The sequence below is a fragment of the Lichenostomus cassidix genome, chromosome 9 (genome assembly GCF_008360975.1).
Source record: "Lichenostomus cassidix isolate B80296 chromosome 9, HeHo_3.0, whole genome shotgun sequence".
Taxonomy (NCBI): Eukaryota; Metazoa; Chordata; class Aves; order Passeriformes; family Meliphagidae; genus Lichenostomus; species Lichenostomus cassidix.
Genome location: NC_139490.1, coordinates 10,662,773 through 10,674,972, shown reverse-complemented (window position 1 = coordinate 10,674,972; position 12,200 = coordinate 10,662,773). Strand labels below are relative to the sequence as shown.

Below are 12,200 nucleotides of genomic sequence, written 5' to 3'. Positions count from 1 at the left end.
CTGCCCTTCCAAGAACACCAAGAGCTCCCGAGGGCAGAGCTGGCAGAAGCTTCCCCTCAAGCTCAGAGGCTTGGGGAAAAGTGTGGAGACTTTAATTCACAGTGAGTCATTCCTGGGAACTTCCTTGGTAGTGCAAGATTTGCCTCTGCCAGTGCCAATGTTTGGGATATGGAGGCGATTTCCAGGCAGGGAATTTGTGATTTGCTATTGGCATTTAGATACCATTTCCCAGCATCCTTTTGGCTCAACAGATTTAATGCTAACAATGAGAATTCAGAGGAAAAAGCTATTTTTCTCCCTCTGAAAAGAAAAAAAGTGCAATCCAGGCATGCAGAGAGAAGTGGAGGGGGGGCTTGAAAATGCACCTGAGGAAACTTGGCATCCCCTGCTTCCCTTTGCAAGTCTGCTGGGGTACTTTCAGGTCCTGGAAAAGCAGAAATGCTACAGATCTTGCACACTGCTCTGCTGGAGGCCAGGGTGCCACTGATTACAGTCTGCCACCAATTTAGCAGGCAGAGCACACTGCACTTCATACATGGAAAATAAACGAGCTCTCTGTCACCTCTACAAAATATGCACACCTGGACAAGTCAAATAAACAGCTGGGACTATTGCCTAGAGATGTGTGGAGTGGGCTGGAGAGGGGCAGGGAGAGCCACAGCTGTAAAATCAAACAGCACAGATTACAAATGGATCCATGCTGGCCACCGAGCAGTTCAAACACTAAGCTACAAGAGCACTTCTGTGCTCAAACTAAAGGTATCCAGCCAAGACAGTCTATTTTTTAAGTGTGAATAGCCAGGGAATGAAAAGTTTCCAACAGTGCTTTAAAGAGAGCTGAGATCTTCCATGAAGCCAGACACAATGCTTCTATTTTGGACAGCTCTGTTATAGTGAAAGCAGAGTTCTGAGAAACATACACATATTGTGCTACCACAAAATAAACTGATAAACTAATCTTTGCACAGAAAAAAAAGAAATCTTCAATCAGTGCAGCTCAAAGACCTGAGAAGACTTAAGGAATCCAAAGTGAGATCTCTCCCTCACTGGAAAAGCTCTAATTAACTGTTATGGAACACTTGGAGACATCTTACAATAAGCATTCAATTTATACATTCTGCCTCCTGACCATTTTAATGGTTTTACAATGTGAGCAGCTCCACTACCCTCCCCAGGAGGTTGTTCCACTGCCCCAGTGGACACAGCAGCACATCCACTCTGCCACAGATTGCAGCAAGCCCAAGCTAGCTCAGCACAAGCCTCTCAATATAGAGACTACAATGCAGATTCCAGCAGGTTTTCACACGGGCTTAATGCCTTTCTCAGGACAGGCCCAGGACTCTCAAACCCCAGAGCAGCTTTCCCAGGAGAGGTGTTTCCTCTCAAGCCCAGCCTGGTCCAGCCAGCGCCCTGCAGCCTCATTCCACATCCCCCCTGTCACACCTTGGCTGCACCCAGCCCTGCTCAGCACCACCTACAACAGCCTCTCCATGTCAAGAAACACTCCAGGAGTTTCTTTAGTTCAAGACTTTCCTGCCAGCTACATACCTGCTCCTTCACTTCACCTCCTCCCCCTATAGCCCTAAATGCTTGAGGACCACATTTCCCAGGATGGCTGCTCTGTATTCAGACAATATCTTTCCCTTCTTGTTCCTCCAGAGAGGGACACAACAAAACCCTCCAAGCACCACGATGCTCTAGAGCACATCATCACTGTCTTTCACTTCCCCTCCCAAGAATCTGCTTTCCTGTGGTGCCACAAATTCCTCAAGCAACTGCAATGTCTCAGCACCACTATCAGGTTTACCCATGCTGCTACCAGTGGTGAAGCCCCAGTTCCTGAGGCATAAGAGAAGGATTTCCTCAAGTGACTCTGGGTATCTGGGGATGAACAACACATTCAAGGGTAAAAGCAAGTCAGATGAGTTTTTCTTTTTCAAGTTTGGGCCACAGAGCATTTCCACACCTGGTACTTATATTAATCATGTTAATTTAATCCCATTTAACCTTATAAGTAAAAGCAAACAAGAATAAGACATCAAGATGCTTCAATCCCTGTCCTGCAGCTCAAACAGGCTGTTCCAAGTGTGCTTTACACATCAATCAATTTAAAGCAATATAAAAATAGAAAGCCCAGGAGCTACCAGCCTCCCCCAGGACAGCACCCCACTTAAAAGCAGGTCTCTGGAGGTCCTCCCAGCCCTCCACATTTTCAACCCACCCACCTGGTCCTCCTGGTGACTATCAGAGCAGCTTTCTTTCGCAAACCTGTCCCTTCCTGGTCAGCACCGTACAGCTGCATTCTGCAAAGAGGACTAGAAAAAGCTATGCACACACAGAAAAAAGGAGGAAAAGAGAAACAAAAGTGACACAATCCTTCCCCTGTGATGTATATTGCTTTTGCTCCTCATGTCTCTAACATTTCCCTCTACAAATATTTGGCTGCACCATCACAGGCAACTTGCTCAGCCTCTGCCTGCACTGGCCCCATCAGCACAGTTTGAAATTCAGCCTTCAAAGAACAGCACCCTGAAATTTGAAGTCCAGGAGCCTCCTTTGAGAAAGTCTGCTCTATGACCCACAGCACCTACACAGTGGGAAGGCTGAGACAGAGCTGCAGGCTGTGTGCTGTGATTGTCATCAATATTAATTATTTGGGGAGAATATGATTGATCTCACAAGGGCAATGAATTCATCTCCAGCTGAATGACAAACACAAGGCAATACATGCACTGCTGACATTTCCAAAGGCTACAAGGGGCAGAGACACAAGGAAATACTGCTATGCACTAAAACCCTGCTGCAAAGGGCCAAAACTTTGAAAAGCCTCCGAAATTTTCATTTCTGAGCACTTCCAATGCCAGGAAGGGGACACCTTCATATTCTCAAATCTGTTCTGACCCCAGCCCTAGGCTGGCTCACCTCTTTGCATTGAGAGGAAGCAACCACTGAGTGTCTTTGGAAAGCTGGGTTGAGTTTTCCTCCTGCTCTTTGACACTTCACGTCAGCAACCATAGAGTCATTGCACCTGTCAGATAAGGGGGAAAAAAGTTTATAAGGGGGAAATATCACTTTCCTGGGTAGTCACAACTCAAGGCTGAAATGCAAGGTGCAACTTTCTTGCGCAATGGGAGAAAAGGACCCAGTAAGTCCTGAAAAAAGCATTTCCATCTCTCTGTGGCCTGGGATCAGGAAGCCTGTGCGTGTGAAACCTCCCAAGGAGACAGAGTTAAACAGGCTCCCTAAATTCCACACAGCAGCATGAGAGAGAACAAGGAAGGTGGGGAAAGGCTAATGCGCTGAGACTAAAGCTATTTTTCAGGAGAATGGATATGGGGGAAATCCCATCCCAGTCCATGGGGATGTTACTCCAGTGGAGTCTGAGTTTTGTCCTTCAGTCCCCCCCCAACACATCAGCTCAAATGCAACCAGCACAATTTGCTAGAACAAAACATTTTGGGATCCAGCAGCACATCTGTGCTCATTCAGAGAGGCTGGGTGCCCTCAAGACCTCCGCAGCCTGCCAGCTGGGCAGCAACACACACATCCTCCTTCCACTACCCAAATCCCTTCTTAAAAACAAGGGCTGGGAGGTGTCTCTGCTTGAAGGAAGAAGGGCTGTTTCTCAACAGAACAAATCCAATTATTCGTATTAGAGTGAATTTGCATGGCTCTTACTGTCAAAATAAGTATTTTCTACACATCTCAGAACTTTGACGCAACAGATTGCTAATAAATTCATGTAGGTGGGGCCCTGGATGTTACTGTGGTGGGAGGGAGGTGAGGATTTACTTTTTGCAACAGGACTAACCTGAGAAAAAATAACTAGAAATCTGGACTCCTTACACTGCCATTTACTATGCTCCTGTAAGTCTCTAAGGTTGAAGATTTTAAAACAGTCTCTAGTTTAGGGTAGAAATATGAGTTTCTGGCTAATGTATGTGAAAGCCATATGTAGGCATCAATCACCAAATGCAGTGCATGAAAAACTGTAGTGCCTCCCTGATAATCAGGCATTAGACAACTTACAAATGGCTGTTCCCTGAACTGAGTGCATTAGTAGAGCCTTCTGAAATCTGTGCCTCTGTTTCCCCAGTCACATTTAAACAGCCTCTCCCCACCTCACACCACAGCTGTGCATCTTAATGTCTCTAAAGTGCTTAGAGATGTGGAGATGAAAGGTAAGATATTAGTGCAAAGTACAGATTAACTCCTTGAGCTCAACAGTCAGCGGAGCTGATAGGGCTAAAAGTAACACATATCCACCACAAGAAACTGGGGTTCTAAGCCTGTGGTAAATAGTAACTACTTAAGGAACAGTTCCCTTGGAACAAGTCATTTTGGGGCTGGTTAGCTGGGCACATGGAGCCCCAGCCAGCAGGAAAACAGAGAAATGCAATATACTACTATGAAAAATAGATGTTTTACCAGAAGGTCTTCAACCTGTTCCTACAGAATTTGGTGGTGGGATTTGAACTCGTTTCAGTTAGAGCTGTTCACATTTTAGCAACCACCACGTCAAGAACGTGGCCAAACATAATTTGAAAAGCTATTTCCATTTCTGTTTGTTTTTATAAATTATTAAAAATCCAGTTTAAATAGTGCAAAGAAAACTTTAAATTGAGCGAGATAGGTTTTGGCATCCTTCCAAGTAGAAGGCATACCCCAAAACGTTACTGCAAATCCAACAGATGGGAGTTTTTTCACTCTTTAAAATTTCATTCCTTTGCAGTGAGATTAACTCTAATTAGCTCTTTATTTACATCTAAGACAAAAAGTGAAATGATAAAGAAAAGCAACTATAACCACAACTCACAGGCAGAAAAAGGCCAAAAAAAGCCACCAACAAAAATTCCCTCTGAGAAAAAAACATGTCTTTCTTGCCAAGCAGCATAATTGTTACAAATATACAGTTAAACAACTCCACAGCATCCTGTCAAGCACCAAGAATAAACATTTAAGTCACAGTTTTGCAAGCTTTTACACACAAATTGATCAAATACCTAAGAATCATCCTCGGAACACTGGAAAAATCTGACATCCCTGTAAATGAACTGCATCAGGGCTACGAGAGGAAAGATACTCCACCACACTTTTATTTCAGTCACGTGAGGGATTAAACAAAACCATGAGGAATTAAACAAAACCACGAGGAAAACAAACAAACAAACACACAAAAAAGCAAACCCAGCAGCTTTCCCAGATAAAGAGAGAGGTATTAGAACTTACTCTTTTTTTCTTTACTCATTTTTAAAGCCCTCTTCTAATTCTGATAACACCTCAGCTCAGTAAAGCTGAAGAAGATTCTTAAGCATTTGTTTAAGTGCATGATTCGTGCTGTACCTTTGTGTTTCAGCTGCAGCACAGCAAAGCTGCCCAGGGAGCTGCATGAGGAGTTTAACTGCAGCCTCTGACTGTGGCACTGCCAGGCTGCACCCCAGAGCTGCACCCAGACAGCCCCTGACCCACGGCCACAGCCAGGGCTGCAAGGGTTAAACAGCAGAGCCTGCCCAGCCTTGCCTAAACAAGCTGCTAGCAATGAAAAAAGGAGTGAGTGGGCTTGAAGTAGCCTCAAAAGCTTCTGAACAGACTGGAAACTCTGCCATGGAGCTCAGGGATCTCAACAGCCACGGTGGGCATGGGATGGGAGTGCTGCACCATCAGCTCTCCTGCCAGGCATGGGAATGTGTCTCCTTCTGTGAGCACCTTGGAGAGCTGCGAAGAGCTGGTGGCTCTGGAAGGCCATGCTCTGAGTGGGATCCCCAAGCTAATGGCTCTCTGGCACCTTCCTAGTGTTCCCAGGAGAAGGAGCCACCTACCACTTCCCTGATTCAGCCCAGGATTCATGGAAATCTCTTATTCTCTGCTGCAAATCGAGCATTTCAGTTAGCAGTCTCTTTTTGTTAACACATGTAAATGTAAAAAGACTCCATAAGAATCAATGTAACTTTTTCATATAAATATCAAATCGACACATAACAAGACAGGGAAGAGGGAGGAAGAGAAGAGGAGGGAGAGAAGAGGGAGGGAGATCCAAACACCAGGGACCTTGAATCCACTCACTGCAAAAGTTAAGGACTGAAATGATTCTCATTTACTTATATGAGAAAGTGAAGCTCTCACTCTCTCACACTCTCTCCTTCTCTTTCCCTAGCACTCTCAGATACTTCTATCTTTAGCCAATTATCCTTGCTGTAATTTTCTTCAAATTGTAATTGGATAATCATCCAGACTCAAGGGAAACCTGTGTCAGAGGAATTCCTGGGGATATATTCCCATTTGATGAAACTGAGAGTTGTTAAATTAACAAAGGACTGACTAAAGACATGATTCTTCACTTGTAGTGAAAACACTGTTTTACAAGCAACTATTTTTAGAGAACCCTATAACAAAACACATACACTTGTACACTCATTTTCCTGTATTTTATTTTCTGAAGAATAAGACTGGATTTATGAATATCACATTCTGTACATGTGTCTTACTGGGACTTCTGAGGCTGAACACAGCAAACACTCTGGCCAAGACCGAAATTCCCAAAAGCGTAGGCACCATTTGAAGTAATTTCCCCAAACCAGTTCCCTTCCTGCACTCTCTCTGAGCTCATCTGGCTCAGTCGCATGCAAAAACCCCATACAGACCAAGGCTGTGGCTTAGAAACGTGAGATTAGCCCTCTGCCTGGCAAAAACACTGGTGTGGGGGGGAGAAATCCGAAAATACCTCCCAAAAGAAGAAGCTGCTTTGTTCCAGTTTAGCAGTGAATCTCAGCCATACGTTTTGCTGATGGTGGAGCAGAACAAAGCAGCTCCAAACCGTGGATGAAGAGCCCCAGCTGCGCACAGGGTGTGCAGAAGGGTCAGCTCAAGCACAGCACACCTGCCAGCCAGCTCTGCCTTCCTTCTGCCGTCTCATCTGTCCCACTCTGCCCAGCCAGAGCAGCTCCAGCTCTCACCTGTCAGGTACAGAGATGCCATCAGCCTGGCAGCACAGAGGAGACAGGCTCTGCTCATGGGGGCAGTGAAATCCATGAGCTGTGTCAAGAGAAAGGGAGGGGAGGAAGGAGGGAGAGCAGGCAATGTCTGAACTGTGAGCTCCACTGTAGAACGTGTTTCAGTTCCCAGATAACGTGGCGCTGTTCACAGATTTCAGCTTATATAGGCTTTTCCCTATTTCTATTTTTATTCCCAAAGCACTCCCCGTTACTGCATGATTAAAGAAAAAAAAAAGAAAAAGATGTGAATGCATTCACATGCTGATATAACCTTCCTAGCTGTCCACCTGGCTAATGCAAGCTGTGCACTGAGAGACAAGCTGTGGCACCTCCTCTCCCACACCACCAGCCACCACAAGGGCTTTGTGGCAGAGTCTTTGCAAGTCAGAGTCTTGCTGAAATGGGAGGACACTTGACAAAAGAGGGGACCCAGGACAGATGGGGAAAGAAATATGAATCATGTGCCTTCCAAAATAACCAACATTGAATCCAAACGTAAGTGAGAAGAAGGAATAAAACCACAACTTTTGGCCTCTTATTCTGAAGGAGTATCATGCTTCCTCACTAGAGCTGGCATCTGGTTCATGCAGCTCTTGAAGGAATAAGGCTGGGACAAAATCTCTCTGCCTCATTCTTCCTATATGCTTATTTCAGAGCTTAAAATTACAGCACTGAGGCCAGCAAGGAGGCATTTCCTACATCTCCAGGTATCCAGGCACCATTCAACCTGTGGCCACAGCACTCCCCCTACCCTCCTAAATCTCTCTTATCTATGTGTGCTTTGGGGTAGAGGCAGAGGATGAGCCAGAGGATGAGGCTGACCCAGAGGATGAGGCTGCTGGAGCCCAGAACAGGGCAGTACTCATCCCCACTGCATGTGCTCATGGTCAAAAGCAGAATATTTGCACAGAGCCACAGAGTCTGCAAGGAGAGAGCCCAGAGCTGTTCAAACACAAGCTTTCCTTCCACACCCCAGAGGGATCAGAGGAGCTTCTGGGCTTTGGGGAGGCATGGACAGACACAAGCAAGCACTGCTCTTCCTGTATCCTATGTACACACTCTGAACTCAAGCTACAACCAGAGACATAGAAAGCAATCCCAGAGCTGTGTGGATGCAGCCCTGCCCTCTGCCTTGCAGAGAGACATCGAGACAGAAACATAACCTCTCACCCCACAGCCCCTTCCTTCAGCTCCATGCAGCAGCTCAGTATCTCCTGGTCACTGCAGTGCCCTGCAGGCTTCCACCCTAAGTCCTCACAGTCTTACTCTCCATGTCCCTCATTATCCTACATCCTTAACTGCTCCTCCAGACAAGGCATTCCCAGTGACAGCAACAACACCGTGCCTTCTTCCAGGGAAGAAGAATATCTGGGTGTTAGAGTTTAATCCTCTCTGCTTGCCCTCTCCTGCTCACTACAGGCAGGCAATGGAGATGGAAAGCAGGACCCTTTCCAGCATCAAGCCTGCCCACCCGAGAGCCTGTGGGCTGGAGTGATGCTCTCCATGAAAACATGGGATGCCTTTCCTGCAAGTAAATCTTCCAGAGCTGCCAAAAGCAACCTGTTATAAATGACCCTCTAAGTTATGAGATATGGACTCTCCACAGTACAGTTAATAAATAACACCTCACAATCCTTCTAGGTAGAGAAGTGTATGTTGGGTGACACTTCTGCTTGACCGAGAGGGCACAGCTAAAAATGAAGTGTCAGAAAAATAATACTTTTTAATTACAAAGGAGATGGGGGATTTTTTTAAATATAAGGAGCTTGCTGCAATCTCCCAAATCCAGAAATGAAAAGCCTTTCCTAGGACAAAATCCTGAATGCATGGAACAAAAGCCATCATTTTATAAGCAAAAAAGATCTGTAAAGCCAACCAGAATTTTATCCAAGTGTTATAACCAGCTATTCACAAAGCTGAGGTTAGAATGAAAAGAGAGAGTGTGCATGTGAGAGGACATTTATAATCCAGTTTACTGTGACATCCTAAGGCCCCAAGATCGGGATTCTGTTGTGCCAAGCACCATACAGACACACTCCAAGAAACCAGCCCAGAGCGAGGAACAAGCACTGCCACTGTATCGGGGGAAAGTGACATCGGCACAGAAAAGGGGCACCTGAAGCAGTGAAGCCCTGATGGTTTCCTTTTCCCCCTTCTTTTTCAGGAAACAATTCCCACCATCCAGTTTCCCTCCAGATACCTCCCCAAATTGCTTCACATAAGGGGGCAGCTGTCCCTAACCAACACAGCAAAGGCCATCTTGCTGCCAGCATCTAATCGCTTCCAGTGTATTTTCTTGGACATGCCTCTTCCACTTTATTACCCTGCCACGGCTTAAGCCTGACCCCCTCCTCTCCTCACTTCCATCTCAGAGATCGTCTGACAGCAGAGAGCAGGTATCAGAGGCTCACGAATTTGCAATACGGATGAAAATTAAAGTTCCATTCGCCAGTGCGTGCAGCGCTCCAGCCAGGAATACCCTGTTCCACGGCCCAGGGAGCGAATTAAAGCAAAGCCCTCCGCATGTCGGGGAGCGGGGCACGGCCAGCCCGGCTGCAGGAGCGGCGGACACAAACCCGCGGTCCCGCAGCTCGGCTCGGCCCCGCACACCGAGGGATGGCCGAGGGTCCCCCCCAGGTCCCCGGGGGTCCCCGGCCCGGCGGTAGCACCGGCAGCATCCATCGTCGCTCCCGCTGCCTCCTCCGCCCCCGCTGCGCTCCCCCATCCCCGGCTCCGCACGTTCGCTCTCACCGTGCCCACCGTGCTCGCCCGCGGCCGCCGGGCTCTGCTCCTCGGGCTCTCCCGAGCGGCTCCTCTTCCTCTCTCCTATCCCCCGGTGCCAGCGAGGAGCGGGGACAGCTGCCGGCTGCGCGCCGCCGCCGCCCGGCTCCCCCCGCGCTCCCCGCGCCGCGGCTGCAATCCGCCTCCTCCGACACAAACTTTCCTTTCGCGTGCGGGGAAGTTCACGGCCGGGGCGGGGCGGGACAGGCTCCCTGTGTCCCCTGTCCCTGCCCCCGCCCACGCCTACAGGAACACGGGCGTCCCCCGCACAGCGCGGCTCACCTGAGGACGCGGGGAGCGCACAGCTGTGCCCGGCGCGCCGCGCTCGCCTCTTCCTCCTCCTCTTCTTCCTCCTCGCCGTCGTCCCCGCCGCTCGCCCCCGGGCTCCGCTCCGCCCCGCCCGCCCCCTTCCCCGCGGCCGCGCTCCGTAGCGCTCGGGGCGGTCCGGCAGCCCTGCGCGGCGGTCAGTGCGGGGCAGCGGGGTCGGGCGGCGGGCGCCGTGCCGGGGGAAGGCGCAGCTCTGTCCCTCCCGCAGCCCGCGGCTCCGGCCGGGGGAGGCGGGGAGCGAGGCGGGGTGCGTGGGGCCACGGCTCCCTCTCCTGGCCGGAGCCGTCCTGCCGCGGGCCGAGAGGCTCCCGGAGTCCTTCAAACCTACCCGGAGCCCTCCGAGCCCGCCCGCTGCCTGTTTCTGTGCGGAGCGGGCTGGCGCACACCGCCCTGCCGCAGCCCCCGCGCGCTCTGCGGGCTACCTGCCCCCCGGGAAAGTGAAGTTTCCCATTCTCCCCTCTGGTGTGCCGGGATTCATTGCCGCTAATTCCCTCCCTGGGCATTCTGATGCCACCTCGTCCCGGACAAGTGGCACCGTTTTTGCTGTATCGCTGGCACTGCAGCCTGGATGAGGCTGAAATTGTTGTTGGGTGAGGAGTGGGCACCTGAAACAGACTGCAAGGGCAGTGTCAGTGAGTCTGAGGAGTGGAATAAAAGTCTGCAGGGATTTGGGCTAGCACCTGCCCCTGGAGAATGTGGCCAGCGATTGTCAGTGCAGCTCCTAGTGTAGGAATGCCCTTGCCCCAGTCCGTGAGGAGAGCTCATTGTCCTCTCAGGTTGGTCTGGAGTCTTTTCCATCCTGGCAGTGAGTACCCTGCCCTTATTGGTACTTTTATCACATCTTGGCAGGCTGACAGCAGTGAAATGGCTGGACACAAAGCCTGTGGTGCTAAGGAAACTCCAGTCTGCTCAAAGTGCTGCAGCGCTTCTTAGCATTATTGGCTCCAACACCTGGACTGAGTTCAATACCTCAGTTGTTATCAGAAGGTGATTCCAGGATATCTAGGAGACCAAATTTCACCCCACCCAGTGAAGCTGCTCTGCAACAAACCGGTCCTGGGGAGCAGGGTCTGGCCAAGGCATCATAGCCATGGATAGCACTCATCTCCCCATCCCTCTGCAGGGCTGTGTGAGGCACCACTGCACACTTGGCTGCTGTGACAGGAGGTCCCTGCCCTCAGCACCCCCACCAGCTCACCAAGGTTGGCACACATAGAGCTTCCCCCCACCCTGAGGAAGGGGAGCTGCAGTCTGGCTGTGCCACTGGCTGTGAAGGAGCTGTGGTGAGAAGCCAGTGGTGCTCCTGCAGCTCCAGCAGGAAAAACTCTTCCTCCTGTACCTCTCTCTCCTTCCCTTCCCAGGGTTCTGGCACAGCAAAATTAGGCAGAAAGTTTCTTATCTCAGCAGCTTTTGTGTCCTGGTGGTGAATGCCCTTGAAAATCTGCCTACTTGGCTTGTGCTTAGAATCAGCTCTACTCAAGCCATCTCTAACCCAATTCCATCCAAATATTAAAGTAACTTGTTAGGGCAGAGCTCTGTATAGACTAATTTACCCCACTCTAAGGGCAGATAAATGCATATTTTTCTCCATGCAACCTGCACTGCTCCAGGACCCAGTCTTTTCTGGAGCTACTTTAGATGTCTGTATAACTTGGCTGCATTACTGAATATAGACAAAACTGGAATAGCAAGGCACATTTTATGAGCTGTATTTTCCAACATACTTACTGAGAAATATGTGCTTAAAATTGTCTGTTGAAATACGGCAGTCCACTTTTCTCACGGAAGATGAAATAATAAACAGCTTGCATATTTTAGTCATGATACTTAATGCAGCTATGGGTGTAGCTCAGCTGCTCTGGTGATTGTTACAAGAATTTAATAATAAGAATAATAATAAGAATAATAATTCCTTGTTCTACGTAATATCTGCCATCCATAGATACAGATCTGGGATAGGACGTGTCATTATTCTTGTTTGGGAGGATCCAGGCACTGTTGCAATACTGGTAATGCAGGTTAACAGTCACTGACACACACCCTGGGAAATCCATACTGTTCCAAACTCCAAGCCTGCCAGTGCAAATTAGGGTCTTTAGG

General features: G+C 48.9%; 1 protein-coding gene across 3 annotated transcripts in view; it reads right to left on the bottom strand.

Moving 5' to 3' along the window:
* The window catches only part of IL1RAP (interleukin 1 receptor accessory protein), a 48,138-nt gene extending 37,818 nt beyond the window's left edge, over positions 1–10,320 (bottom strand). The window contains exon 1 of one of the 3 annotated variants that reach the window (XM_085069395.1): positions 10,056–10,320. The gene's annotated coding sequence lies outside the window, so the exon portion shown is untranslated. Of the gene's footprint in view, positions 1–9,743; positions 10,021–10,055 lie in introns of those variants that run through there. The other 2 variants (XM_085069397.1, XM_085069396.1) reach the window with 2 other exon arrangements.
* Positions 10,321–12,200: the final 1,880 nt, after the last annotated feature.